General features: G+C 35.3%; 1 long non-coding RNA gene across 1 annotated transcript; it reads right to left on the reverse strand.

Moving 5' to 3' along the window:
* Positions 1–757: 757 nt before the first annotated feature.
* Positions 758–2,177, reverse strand: LOC113362249. The gene is made up of 3 exons (XR_003365655.1): positions 1,990–2,177; positions 1,738–1,814; positions 758–1,010 (listed from the first exon to the last, which is right to left on the reverse strand). It is a non-coding gene; the product is annotated as an uncharacterized LOC113362249 (long non-coding RNA).
* Positions 2,178–14,147: the final 11,970 nt, after the last annotated feature.

The following is a 14,147-nucleotide window of genomic DNA, read 5'->3' on the forward strand; positions in this document are numbered from 1 at the left end:
TCTGACCACTAGAATGCTGCATGACACAAAAGCATAAGATGCATTATAGTAATGCTGCTAACATGTATGTGGAAAACAGTTTAAATATCAGGGATTATAAAGTTGAGTTTTGTGTGTTTTAATTGGATGGGCTTCATATATCAAAGAGATATAGCATCGTAGAAAAAGATGAAGGCTGTTTTTAGGCGTACCAAAAACTTTCAAGACATACAAAATAGTTTTCCTATCCTAGGTGACCTTATAAGGGGTGTCTATTTGGTAGTTCAATTACCTATATATCCTTGAATCTAAAATCAAAAAATAAATTGTCCTAAACATCTCTTATTCTTCCTCTAGCCAAACCACCTTTCTTTTCTCTCATAATTATTTTTTCCATCATCGTAATTAATTATCGATTCGTGAAAATTCGATCATCGATTAAATTGAACCATATAATGGATCGTACAAAGATAAAAACAAACGTCAGGTGTTCTAAATCCTCTTCCAATCCATGAATTAAAGAAGGAGAACTAAGGGTGCACACAGTATGGTTCGGCTCGGTTCTTGCCGTGGCCGAGTACATGTACCTCCCTAACCTCGGTTCCAAAATTTTGGACCGCTACCTGTACCCTGTACCTCGGTTCCGGTACCATTCGGTACACATGCGGTACCAGGTACGGTTCCGGTACTAGTCTCGGTACCAGACCAAAAAAAATCATGCTAAAAATCTGTTTTACTGAGTAACAATATATTAAGAAATATCTTAAAGGACAGTACATGACAACAAGTAGCAATAAAATTAATACCAGCAAAGAAAAGTCTCAAATACCAAGTCTTGAAAATTGAAAAAGTAACAAGTAGCAAAAGAGTCAAAGACTGGCAGTATGTAACAAGTAGCAAAGTAACAACTAATCTAACAAGTAGCAGTAGCACACTAGCACCGGTGGCAAAAGGCAAAAACAAAGTCTTGAAAATCTATTCCATGACAGCAGCACTGGTGGTGGCATTATTGTTGATAGGACCAAGTACCGCTGCAAAAGCAAGTAATAACAACAGTTAGTAATTATTAGTCTATATCTATTACTGAAATCAATTAGAGGCAGAGCAATCAATTGTTTCAATTCCAATATTCTCAAAATCAATAACTATATGCTCAAGCAGCTCAACCAAATGCCACAACTTCCATGTAACTAGAGAACACCAAACAAAGTCATATACAGTTCAACCAAATACTACAGCTTCCATGTCACTAGACAACTAAGCTTTGTTGTATTGTACAGCTAAACAAAGCAACCAAACTATGTCTCACTAGCATAAAATATGTCATTTCATTTAAAGTACAAATAAGAAAAGAAATCCATGAATGGGTTATATACATCATTCCCTCACTTTGATTAAGTTTCATAATATACCAACCAAGAGATTTAAAACATCAATACCCTAAGTAAATAAAACAACCCATTTTAATTCAATAATACTCATTATGTAGATAAACAGGGAGGTGATATTGTATGATGATTAAACCACTAGGGTTAAATGAAGCTTAAATTGATTCATTGAAAAGAACCAATCAAGTAATCACAACACCATTATAACTGATTCGTAACTTATAAGCAAAATCAAGCAAAACCCTTATGCAAAGTATTTGGTCATAGAATTGATTCAATTGAAAAGAACCCATCAACAACTTACCCTTGGAAATTCATGAAACATAAGAAGATTTCACAGGATTAAAAGCAAAGATTTTGATGAACTTACCCTTGGTTAACAATTTCTGAGTTGGATTGTTCCTTGAATCTTTTCCCTTCATCTTCTCCTTGGCGAGATAACTTACCCTGTGAAATCCTAAATTAAGTTAATCCAGTTCCAACCAATTGGTCATCAAAAATCAAAATAAAACTCAAATTAACAAAAATCAAATAATCCAGTAGTCCAAATCAAACGATTTAAACACAATAACGAATACAAATTGATTAAAATTGAAGAAGAAAAACGGGAAAAAAAACTTACAGTAGAAACACAATCACTGATTTTTTCTTCTTCTTCTTCTGGATCGAGAGGTGATGTAACTTGTAAGTGTAACTGGTGGTGTTCTTGGAGTTGAAGTATGGAGAAGAGAAGAAAACTTCCCTGTAACTCTAATGGAGTTTAGTTATTCTCTTTCTCAGAGAGAGAAGACGGAAAAAAAGAAAAGAAAATGGGAAACCCTAGCCAAGTTTTTCTATATATACCACCCATAGATCTAATGGCTATCAGTAGTCTACTACCCCTAAATTCAATGGTTATAATTCTTCGGTACATTCGGTCCGGGACGGTATGGGATTAGGGCAGGACCGTGTACCTGTACCTGCTTATCCCCGGTTCCTATTTTTTGGACGGGTACCTGTACCCCCTTCCTCGGTTCGGTACAAAAACAGGTACGATTCCACCGGTTCCGGGACGGCCCGTCGGTCCGACTCGGTTCCTGTGCACCCTTAAGAAGAACCAATTGAAGATGAAGGTGTAAAAACTATAATTGAACCAGAAATTGAATCGGAAATTCAACCATTTGAAGCTCCAAATACTGAAATGAGGATAAGAAGGTATTCCTTACAAACCCAATCTTTTATTTGTTGTTTTTCATGGATTGAATGGGTTAAATTGCTAAAAATTTAGGGTTTTTGACGGTTACAATAGCGGGTTCGGCTGATAATTGAGTTGAGTTTTGAGCTGAATTGTTCTTGAAATTTCACCCTGAAAGTGTCTATGAACAGTTCGGCTAAACCGTAAATGTCAGTTTTTATCCGAACCCCAAAATGTGTATTAAATACGTCCCAGAACAGTGTCAGGTTCGGCTAATACCTTGCAAATCTTCCCGGTCGAACCTGAGAAGCGAAATTTACCCCAGGTGGTTGTCAGGTTCGGCTGACTCGATTAGATCACTTTCAAGCCGAACCTCTCTCTGTAAACACTTTGAAAATATTGATATGTAGGCTCTAGGTTTGTCTAGCTCTTGTTGTTAAGTTATCAGCCGAACCTTCTCTTTGCACACTCAAGTTTTTCGATCTTGTTTTGGCCATAACTTTTTTGTTCGATGTCGGAATGACCTCATTCTTTTTGCGTTGTGTTTGTCTTTTCATTCTCTTGAAGTTGAAGATAAGATCTCATTGATTTTAATCAGTTTATTATGGACCTTGGAATTCTCCATCATTAGACTTCACTTTCTTAACACTTTTAGTAATTTCCACTTTTTTTGTTTGGTTCATCATATGAAAAGGATGCACAATAGAAAATATATGTAATAAAAATCCTAACCCCTAAATGTGTATGAATTTAAGTGTTTCATGGAAAATCAGTATCATGTTCGGCTGATGTGATTTTTTGAATATGAGCCGAACTTGGAAAAATATATAGTTCGGCTGATACGATATTTAGAGTGAAAACCGAACCTAACTCTCAGGAATAGGTTCGGCTTGTTATTAGACTTTAATATAAGCCGAACTAGGATCTTTCAAATAGGTTGGAAGTTGGAAAATGAAGGTTCGGCGTATAAAGTTAACAATTTCAGCTAGCCGAACTGTTCATCAATTTAGTCGGTTCGGCTTATATTTTTAAGCCGAACATAGTCCTGTTTCGTGGAACCATGATGAAATATACAATTTTTTGATGATTTCAAGCTACAAAAGTGAGATTAAACATAAAATAGAAGTGTACATGTGTGTTAGAAGCATTTAGTTCCTTATCTATGTATTCATCATCTGGATTTGGCTCATAAAAATCATCATCTTGAGTTTGAGTTTGTGTAAAATCGTTCTCATAATCTAAGAAATCAGCCATTTCTGGATCATTGTTGTAGTTGATATGTATTTTCCTAGGTTTTTTAGATGAAGAATAACCCTTCTCATCCTCCATTGAATCAATTTTTTTTTTTTTGCTCACTTTCTCCTTTTCCTTCTCTCCTTCTTAATAAAAACTTGATTTTTTCCCAAATTTTTTCATCTACCCAAAACTTTATAATTCTGAATTATCTTAATCACTAAACAAAAGTTTTAATCACTAATTCACTTTACTAACACTAATACAGAAAGGGCAGATTTACTTGACATCCTTTTTTGTCTTTATTCAATATGCGTAGAAAGATTTAGGTATGCCTAAAAACAGACTTCAAAAAGATTTGGTTTTTTATCTGTCTTTTGGGTGAGTTAGGTTATGCAACAAACATATAGAAATTTCTAATATTTCAAGGTTATTGCTCGAGTACCTTAATATATAATTGGGAAGCTGTAATTGATAATTTGTTTGTTCCATGGTAACTGCATTTCTTGATTAAGTTACTTTGCTAATAAAGTTTGCTCTTTCTTAAGAAAAAAGAAAAGCAAAAAGACCATTGACGGAGAAACACTTAAAAAAGGTTATCTTAACTTAATTAATACAACGGAAGAAAAAAAAGGGAATTTGGCTACCAATTACCCGATCATTTCCAAGTATGGTGTTGATGATTTTCTCGGCAGTTCGTACAAATTATTGAATATTCAGAAACTCAATTATATTTCCAACTTTAGTGTGCACTGGTGTCGATGTGTGTCATCTTACATACAAAAACAAAATGGCCCTACTATTAGCTTTTCACATAATAACATAAAACAACAAGAATTCTTTCGGTTATACTGACTTGGAAATTATGGTGAAAGTTGCACTAAAGTATACTTCCAAAAGAAAATACTACAAATGGCCTCTTTCATTTTGGTTCGTTTTCATTCAGCTTTCACTTTCTTTTAGTCACTCTAGAAATTATTGTATATATGAGTTTCCATTATATAAAAAAGTTTGTTTAGTAAATGTTGTTATTAAACAAACATAATTATTCAGTTTTAGCACCAATTAAATCCTTACTATCAGATAAAGTTAATTTACACGTGTGTCATATCATATGTCGATTGATGAATTCTTTTTTTATCATTTTCTGCCGATAATGCTTGAACATGTCATTTTTGTAAAGAATTGATTTCCTTGTGCCCGGACAATGTTTTTTTTTTTCCTTTTCTTTTCATTCTGATTGCTTACAAGATTATCAAGAAAACCAAAATACAAGATAATCAAAAACCAAATACAAATTACGTCACCAGTTAAAAGTGCATCGCGGAAAGATATCCAATTTTTTGTAGATGTAATAGTGATGGTTGATCTTGTCAATCTCAACTCCGACCATTTAAAATGATTATCTCTTCAATAACAGGTGCTCCAAATAAAATGAAGTATTTTACTCAAAATCTTGTAGATCCAATCAAATCTGGATGCCCTAAATCTTTACTTGTTGAAGATGAGTCTAATGCGAGATCGAGTAGAATCGTTGATGTTCTTGATGAATCGAGAATAGGAATCCAAGAAACACCATGGAGATTTGAAAGAGTCACCAATCCAGAAAAGAAAAAATTGTCGTAAAGACGAAGAAAAAATCGTCCAATTAGAGAATAAATGCATCGCTAGATACAAAGAACAACAAAAAAATATCTAAAAAGTTAAACTAAATTAATTTTATTCAGAAAAAACTAAAAGTCCTTACTTAGATTTTTTTTTTGTTTGATCTGTCAAATAGAAATTTCATTGAAAAAAGGTACTTAAGAGAGGTACATTAACCCAGTGATTACAACTGCGCAAAAAAGCAAAATCGAAAGGAGATTCGGCTACCCAAGATAAAAACCACAAAAAGAATTACGGAGGTCGGTATAATGAATCTCATAAAGAAATCACCATATTTGCTGGAAGTCCTAGCATTTTTGTATTCGATTCTCCATAAAAGAACGCTTGTAATTTGATTTCTCTGATGAGGCTTGCCAAAGTTTTCTTTTTGTTATCAAAAGATTCTTGCATTGCACTCTTTCCATATACACTAGCAACCGGGATATCATTCCATATTATACTAAGTTTTTTATCTCCCCAAATAAACTTCCAAGCCTTCATAGAAGTAATGACAGTATGATCCTATGACAGTATGATCCTATGACCATCCAAAATGGCATCCTTCGATAAAGTAATCCCATACTATCTGGAACCCTTGCTCAGATCTAGTCAAGAAGAAAAAAGAATTCTAGGGCTTTGTTTCTTTTTGACAATGGTATTTTTGACCCTTTCTCAAAAATACGTAATCAAATTCCAAACAAAGACCTACTTGGCATGGCAACCAGAAGCAAGAATGTAAAAAGCTTGGTTTCATCTTTCTATCCCACTTTCCCTAAATTCCATCCCAACAACACAAAGCAGATTTTATATACCTTTTTAAAAATTAGGTAAACAAAATTCACTCTAAATCCCACCCCATCCACCACCGTCTTCCTTTTTCCACTCTCTCTCTCTACCAATCCGATCCCAAATCTATCTAACCTATGTAACCGGTACCAACCTCTGTAGCTTATGCCAACAACAAATTAAAAAAAAAACACAACGACACCTTATATGATTAAAAATTTCATGAAAATAAGTATAGTGGATTTGACCGTGGAATTAAAAAAACCCCTTTGTTTCTACGAGGAATTCCAAGAAATCAATTTTAATGTTGAATCTTCACCCATCAATATCTCAAAATGGAATTGGCAGTAAATAAAAAAGGAAGAAAATAGATGAATGAAAATGTATCACAATTTAGGAACCCTAAACTTTTTGTATGATGTCTCCTAAATCCAGTGTTATGTTTATGGATTGATAAATCATCTTCTTCGATCAACTTTATTTGACTTTTTGAGTTGATTTATCTTCTGATGTATTCGTTTAATTTTGATGGAACAAATTTTGGTAGGTTTCACTATAAACGATTATCTCCAACTTTAATATTGTTAGTGGATTATTTTTCTATCGACATACCATCGTATTATTTACGGAAATAAAGCTATTTTTTGATGAAAATGGTGATTTTACAATCATGTTCAAGCAATGGAAAATAGGAGAGAGTGAGTTTTGTTTTTCCAATTTAAAAAGAATTATAAGAGTTCTGATTTGTGTAGTTGGATGAGAATTAGGGAAATTGGGGATAGGAAATAGGTAAAACCAAAAAAAATTGTAACTTAAAAGCAAAAAAAAAAGAACTATTACTTTCATAAATTATTCTGAAATTTAACTAAGTAATGATCTTATAATCGTATGACCATCCAAAATGGTATCATTTAACAAAATAATCCCATATTCTTTGGAATCCTTGCTCTGATCTAGTCAAGAATAAAGAAAAATTTTCTAGGGCTTTGTTTCTTTTGGACAATGGTTTTTGATCGTTTCTTAAAACTTTGTAATCAACTTCCAAACAAATAACCTACTTGGCCATGGCAACGGGAAGCAAGAATGTAAAAATCTATCGGAAGTTAAAAGCAAAAAATAAAAAATTTACTTTCATAAACTATTCTGAAAATTAACTTCCATATTATTATTATTGGACAATCAACATATTTCAATTCATTCAAACCAAAACAGTAATTACATGTTGGCTTATAAATATAACAAAAACATCAAAATACAGGATAATCAAGACCCCTAATACAAATAAGGTCTATTCCTATGCATATGGAAAACATCAAGTTTTGCCATATATACACGCACTATGGGTATGCCAAACTGCCAAACTCATAAGCCTATATGCCAGGAATAACATATAGGCATACACGACAGAGTTTCCAGCGAGCGATAAAGTGTCCGTCGCTCGAAGGTTAAAAGAGCGCTCGCTGGTCTTTAAAGCGCCAACGCTAGTCAAGCTATTGCTCGTCTCTATGATCATCGATTATCAGATCTTCATCCAACGACTACTATTTTCTCCCCTTATAAATACCTAATTTCAATCTCATTTCAAATCATACCAGAATTTATTATTCTTCTTATTCAAATCTAAAACAATCACACCTTCTCTATAATTCTTTATTTCTTGTAATATGGATTCACAATCTCAAAGTCAAGACAAAGGCAAAGCTAAAAAAAACAAAGTCCGTGGTGCAAAATACAACATGATAGAGGATGAATGCATTTGTCGTAATTATGTTTATTTTACCCAAGATTGTATCGATGGTGCACAACAACATGGTAACACCATGTGGGATAATATATTTCATAAATATGAAGAACAAACTATGAACATCAATTCTCGTGATGCAAAAGGATTGGCAGAAAATTTCATTGTAATCAACAGGGAAGTAGCCGCTTATGTTGCATTGATAATGCAAGCCAAGAGAGCAGGCAAGGAGAGTGGTCAGGTGGATGTTGATTTTGAAAGACAAGTTTGTATGGATTGGCAGCGAAAACATGGTAAACATCTCACTTTCGAAAGTTATTATCATATTTTGAAGGTGTTGAACAAATATAATCCATATTTCTTATTAACTAATCAACAAGTACCTGAAAGGTCACCATATAATTCTTCTCCCTCAACACCAAATTCTTCACCATTTTCACCAGGTCAATCAAATCTTCACCAGATACTGCAAGAAACCCAAAAGGTAACTTAGTTTTTAATAATTTTGATGATGGTAAGAGAAAACTGTCAGGAAGGAACAATGCAAGACTAGCTAGAAAATTAGCTCAAGAAGGAGGGAGTTCCGGTGGATTTAACATGGCGGAGTTTATGGAACATCAAAAGACCGTCGAGAAGCAAATATCAGTTGATAGGAAATTTCAAAACATGGAGAGCAAAAAAAGTCGTCTTTCTCAAGAAAAATTTGGGTTTGACTATGACAAGCATAACATTCTTCAAGCTAACATTTCAATTATGAACGCCCAGCAAAAACATGTGTGGGAAATTGAATTTGACAGGATTCAAGCACAGAATGAACAACAAGCTTGATTTACTAACAACAATGGTGATGATGGAACTGATGATGAGTTTGATGTAGTAGAACCTCTAGATAATTGATGTATTAAATTAAGTTTTAATTTGAAGTATTACATTTTAATTTGATATGTTGTTGTTGCATTCTACTTAATATTAGTTTGAAATGAAAAGTTGATTAATTTGAAATGTTGTTGCTCATTAACTTAAATAAATCTATTTCTCATTAACTTAAATAAAAATACATAACTTCAATTAAAATAAAAAACTTAAATTAAAATACATAACTCATTGTCTTCCATGCTCTGCCCAAAGATTCACTCTCAGATATTCTCTTAAACTATCATACAAACAAAGGCGACTTGTGCAAAACACTGATATCATTTTGTGAACCCGGAAGAACAAAATAAGCGTGCCATATCCAATAATCATAAGAAGCAGCAGCTTCAAGGATAGCTGTTGGTTTTGGATAACGACCCTTATATTGACTGGTGGCTCTCTAAAAGAGTCACAGAAATGATACCTGCAAGTGCACATGGTCTGTTGTAGTCAATGTGCAAGGCAGGGTCGAACCACAGAGACTTGAGTGTGAATTGAAGTAATGAAGCAAGTGACAGTTAACAAGAAAAATAAGTGGCAGTGAATAAGAACAGTGAAACAAAGACAAACAAACCAAGGCTGTAGCCAAGGGAAGTGATAAAGAAACAAAGGCAGGTCTTCCAACTATGTTCTTGTCCCTTGTTAGTTATCAGTCAGCTTCTAGGCTTTCTGAATAACTAGATGACAGTTGCGATTCAAAGCCGGCTGTTCATCTAAGGGTTGGTCTAGAAAGGAGGCTAAAGGCACTAAGATGAATTCTAAACCTTGTGGTAGTTGGGGCTCTCACACTGCAACTACCCGCAGAGAAGCTTGCTTAGTGTTTTAACAACCTATAAGGATATTCAATCCTAGACAATTCAAGCACAACAATATCAGAGCATGGATAGGATAAAAACAATTGAAGTTTACAACATCATTTAAAATAAAAATTAACCCTTGAGGCACTGGCTATTCCAGTCCTCTTGGGTGAAGCACTGGCTAGTCCAGGCATGGTTTCTACAACACCCATAACATCTATTTATACCCAAGATACAAAATTAGGATTCTTACAAATATTCCCCAAATCCCCAAAAATTAGTGTTTTGATTTTTTTACTCACCAACTGTGATGAGACGAATCAATCGTCTACCCATGCTTCTTCTCCTTTCTCTGCTCCATCTCCATGCTCTAGCTGCTTGTCTCGATGTCCTCTGCCTATCAACCTAATTCATTGATTTCAAAACCCTAACAGAGAGAGGGTGTGTGAAATCATTGAAATAGCTAGCATAGGGTGATGGGTTTTAGTGGTTGGTGATATAGGGTGGCTATGGTGGCTGGTGAAGGTGGTGGCAGAGATGAAGGTGGCGATGGCAGGGCGTGGTGGTAATGGAGATGGCAGAGTTTTCTCTGCAAACGGAGTGGAGGAGAAGAACTCGATGTTTGGGAAGAAGGGTGTGTTTGGTTTAGGTCGATGGGTTCGATGGCTAGGGTGTTGAGCGGAATCATCTGAAGTTAATGCGCAACGAGGAGATCCGTTGGATAATCACTTACTAATTGAATCGAATGGCACGATGTAAACAAGCTCTGAGCGACCGTTGGATTAAGTGATACAACGAAGATGACGGCTCCAGATGGAGTTAGGTGTTGTAGTGTTAGACAGGAGCTTCAGACTTTGATGTACTGGCAATGTTGCGACCGTAGGATGCTGAAATGATCCAATCTGACGGCTAGAAAGGGAAACGGGTATGGATATAGGAAATGGATTTGGGTGAGGGTTTTGGGCCTTGGGTATGCCAAGCCCATATCTTCTTTAAGAACAATTCTTCCTCTTCAAGCCCAGTTCTAGCCTTTTGGTCTTGCGCACAACATTCTTCGCGGCTTCCTTGTGTGATTCCTCTTGGCTTCCACCACTTTTCTGCTCTTTTTGCTCCGTAATTCATCCAAGCTTTATTTAGTACCTAAAAATACAAAATTAATTAATAAAAATATTTATTCTTGAAAACAATGAAAATACAGAATATGGGATAAAATGTAGAATTAATGCACAAAAGATGAGTTAAATTCCAAGAAAAATATATAGAAATAGGCACTTTTTAGCACTCATCAAATACCCCCAAACCTGAATTTTACTTGTCCTCAAGTAAAACAAAACTAAGGGAATCCTACCTATACCACTGTCGCTGGTCTCTCGATTGCATTTAGCGAATGCAATAAGCTTTTTAAACCACTAAGTGTCCCTAGTGGACGAGTGAAGTCTCGTGAAGGTTTGCTTAGAACGTACCTACAAAGTTCTAGGACAAAATATAAGCTCATATTCCATCAAATGTGACATGTGCAAGACAGTTTAAGCTCACAACAAAATGGAGATATCAATCTAGCTATCTAAGGCACAATCCTAGCACTGATAACAAATAAAGACATGTGATAAGAGTGTAAAGTGTATCTACACATGTGTAAAGAAAGATCGGATGTTATGACTACTAATCACCAAGAGATAGTTTCTCAGGCTAAGAACCAAGGTCGAAATCTAGCTAGCTGTCCGGACTTTACGAGAATTGTGAATGAGTTGGAGGTATTTCACAATTACTCGCGTTGTACATCAATGGCATACACCCTTCCTTGCTTATTACAATAAAACAAAAGATGACTCTTTACATGACTCTTATTTACATTGACTACTCTCTTTTATTTTTGGAACAAGAGAGGATGGAATTGATAAATACTTGATTTTTTTTTTTGAATTTTTTTTCTGATATTAATTTTTTTTTTTTCTGAATATACATCATATTTTTTTTTAACATGGTAACACTTTTGATACATATACAAAAGGAAACAAAAAATTACATGACTCTTAGCAAGAGGTAGCCCTTTTTGATGCACCCAGTTAAATTCGATGGTTGTCTTTCTTAATGTAACCTCCACCTTCTATCCCAACCAATCAAAGAACAATCTAGTTAAGTTTCGTTCAGTATTCTAAAGTGATTGGCAATCGTGACTTCTGATAGAACACCTCAAGGATGAGGCTATACATGTATTGGTAGATCGTGCGCGTGCAAGTTTCTTATCACTATGTGAATTGTGCTAGAATCAGGGGTGCCTAAATATCTAGACTAAGAATCCTTATGTTTACATACATGCACAAGAGTCAACATTTCAAGGTAAATGAGCTCCATTTTTATGTTTTTTTTCAATTTTTTATTTTTTTATTTTGACTTTTTCATTTTTTTCATTTTTTTTTAACAAAAAGAAAGAGTTCAGTTTTCAGTTATAGCATGTGATCGTGGTATCTATACCATACCCCCAAACCTAAACTAAACATTGTCCTCAATGTTCAAAAATATGAAAAGAATTATAACATACGAAGAGGATTATGCTGAGTAGAGAGAAAGGAAAGAGAATACCCGATTTGACGGCGAAAGCAAAATTAGAACTCCGTTATTCAAGGCAAAAATCCAACATATTTCAGTTAAGAGTCACATTGGATTAGCAAAATATGTACAAAAGAAACAAAAGATTTAACTAAGAAACTATCTACTAGATTCTATACAAGAAAATTTGGTTTTTAATGGGATTGGACTTTTTGGAAAAAATTTGGTTTTGTCGGGAGACATTTGATTTTGATGGGAAAAAGAAAAATTTTGGTTTTTAGGGAATCATTTGGTTTTTAATGGGTTTTGAAAAGAAAAATTTGGTTTTAAAATCGGGAGCAAGCCCACATTGGTGGAAGAATGCATAGCCCACTAGAAATTTGAAAACAGCCCACAACTGCTGTGCAAAATGAAGCCTAGCTGAGTGTGAATTGAAGCCCAACGAATTAGTTTGAATTGAGCCCAGCAAAAGGTTTTGAAAAAGAAGAGGTCCAACTGTTTGGGTTCAGGAGCCCAGAAGTTCAGTTTCAGTTTGGTTTTGGGCTAACAGAATAGCCAAAATTCGAGGCCCAGTTGGGCTTAAAAATTGTTTTTCCAATTTTAATTTGGGTCAAGCCCAGAGTTCAGAAATTCAAATTTCAGGGTTGAAACCCACAGTTCAGAATCAAAATAAGCCCACAGTTCAGTTTAAATACAGGCCCACAGTTTAGTTAAACTACAAGCCCAGCATTCAGTCTTAAAATTACAAGCCCAAAAATTGGGTTTACTGATGGGTTTAGGCTTACTAGTTAGCACAGCCCAGCTGCTCAGTAATTGCAGTTGCACAGCCCAGTTGGCTTGGTTCACAGCAACAACAACTTCAGCAAGAGCACCAGAGGCTCATCAGCAACATCAAGAAGAAGAAGAAGAAGCAGCAGCAGTAGGAGGCAGCAAGACAGCAGCAGCAGCAACACAGAAAACAGCAGCAGCACCAGAGGCTATCTATAGCAAAAGCAGGAGTTGACAGCAGCAGCAACATCAGTTCATCCACAGGACAGCAACAAGTAACACCAGCAACAAGTAGTTCAGTGCAGCAACAACAAGAAGAAGAAGAAAGAGTAGCAGCACAGCTGCAGCAACAACATCAAAAGCACCAGAGGCTCAGCACCAGCAGCAGCAACTCCACAACAACAGAAGACAAACAGCAGCAACACCAACTACCTGACACTCATTGTGTGTGATTAGTACACAGAAAAGGCAGGGAAAAAAAGGAAAACTGCATAAAGCAGTGCAGTTTGAAGCTGTAGTTGGCAAGGCCAAGATGCTTGACAGATAATATGCCGCTACAGATGCAGATGGGGATGCAGATGCAATGAATGATGCAGATGCAGTGAATGGAATGCAGATGCAGTGATGCAATATGCTTACAGCTAAGTTAAAGATGCAACTATGGATGCAGGAGATGCAGAACTACAGTTACATCTAAAGCTAAGTTACACTAAGAGCTACACTAAGTTACAGATGCAGTTATACTAATATATCTAAGTTATACTAAAACTATTACACTAATATAGTTATACTAAGTTACAACAGTAAAATACTAAGTTACAGCTACAACAGGCTAAGTTACACTAAGACAGGTACATTATTTTTTTTTTTATTTTTTTTTTCTTTTCAACTACACAGCACCAGTCCCCGGCAACGGCGCCAAAAACTTGGTGGCTCTCTAAAAGAGTCACAGAAATGATACCTGCAAGTGCACAGGGTCTGTTGTAATGAGTGTGCAAGGCAGGGTCGAACCACAGAGACTTGGGTGTGAATTGAAGTAATGAAGCAAGTGACAGTTAACAAGAAAAATAAGTGGCAGTGAATAAGAACAGTGAAACAAAGACAAACAAACCAAGGCTGTTAGCCAAGGGAAGTGATAAAGAAACAAAGGCATGTCTTCCAACTATGTTCTTGTC

Source organism: Papaver somniferum, chromosome 3, assembly GCF_003573695.1.
Source record: "Papaver somniferum cultivar HN1 chromosome 3, ASM357369v1, whole genome shotgun sequence".
Taxonomy (NCBI): domain Eukaryota; kingdom Viridiplantae; phylum Streptophyta; class Magnoliopsida; order Ranunculales; family Papaveraceae; genus Papaver; species Papaver somniferum.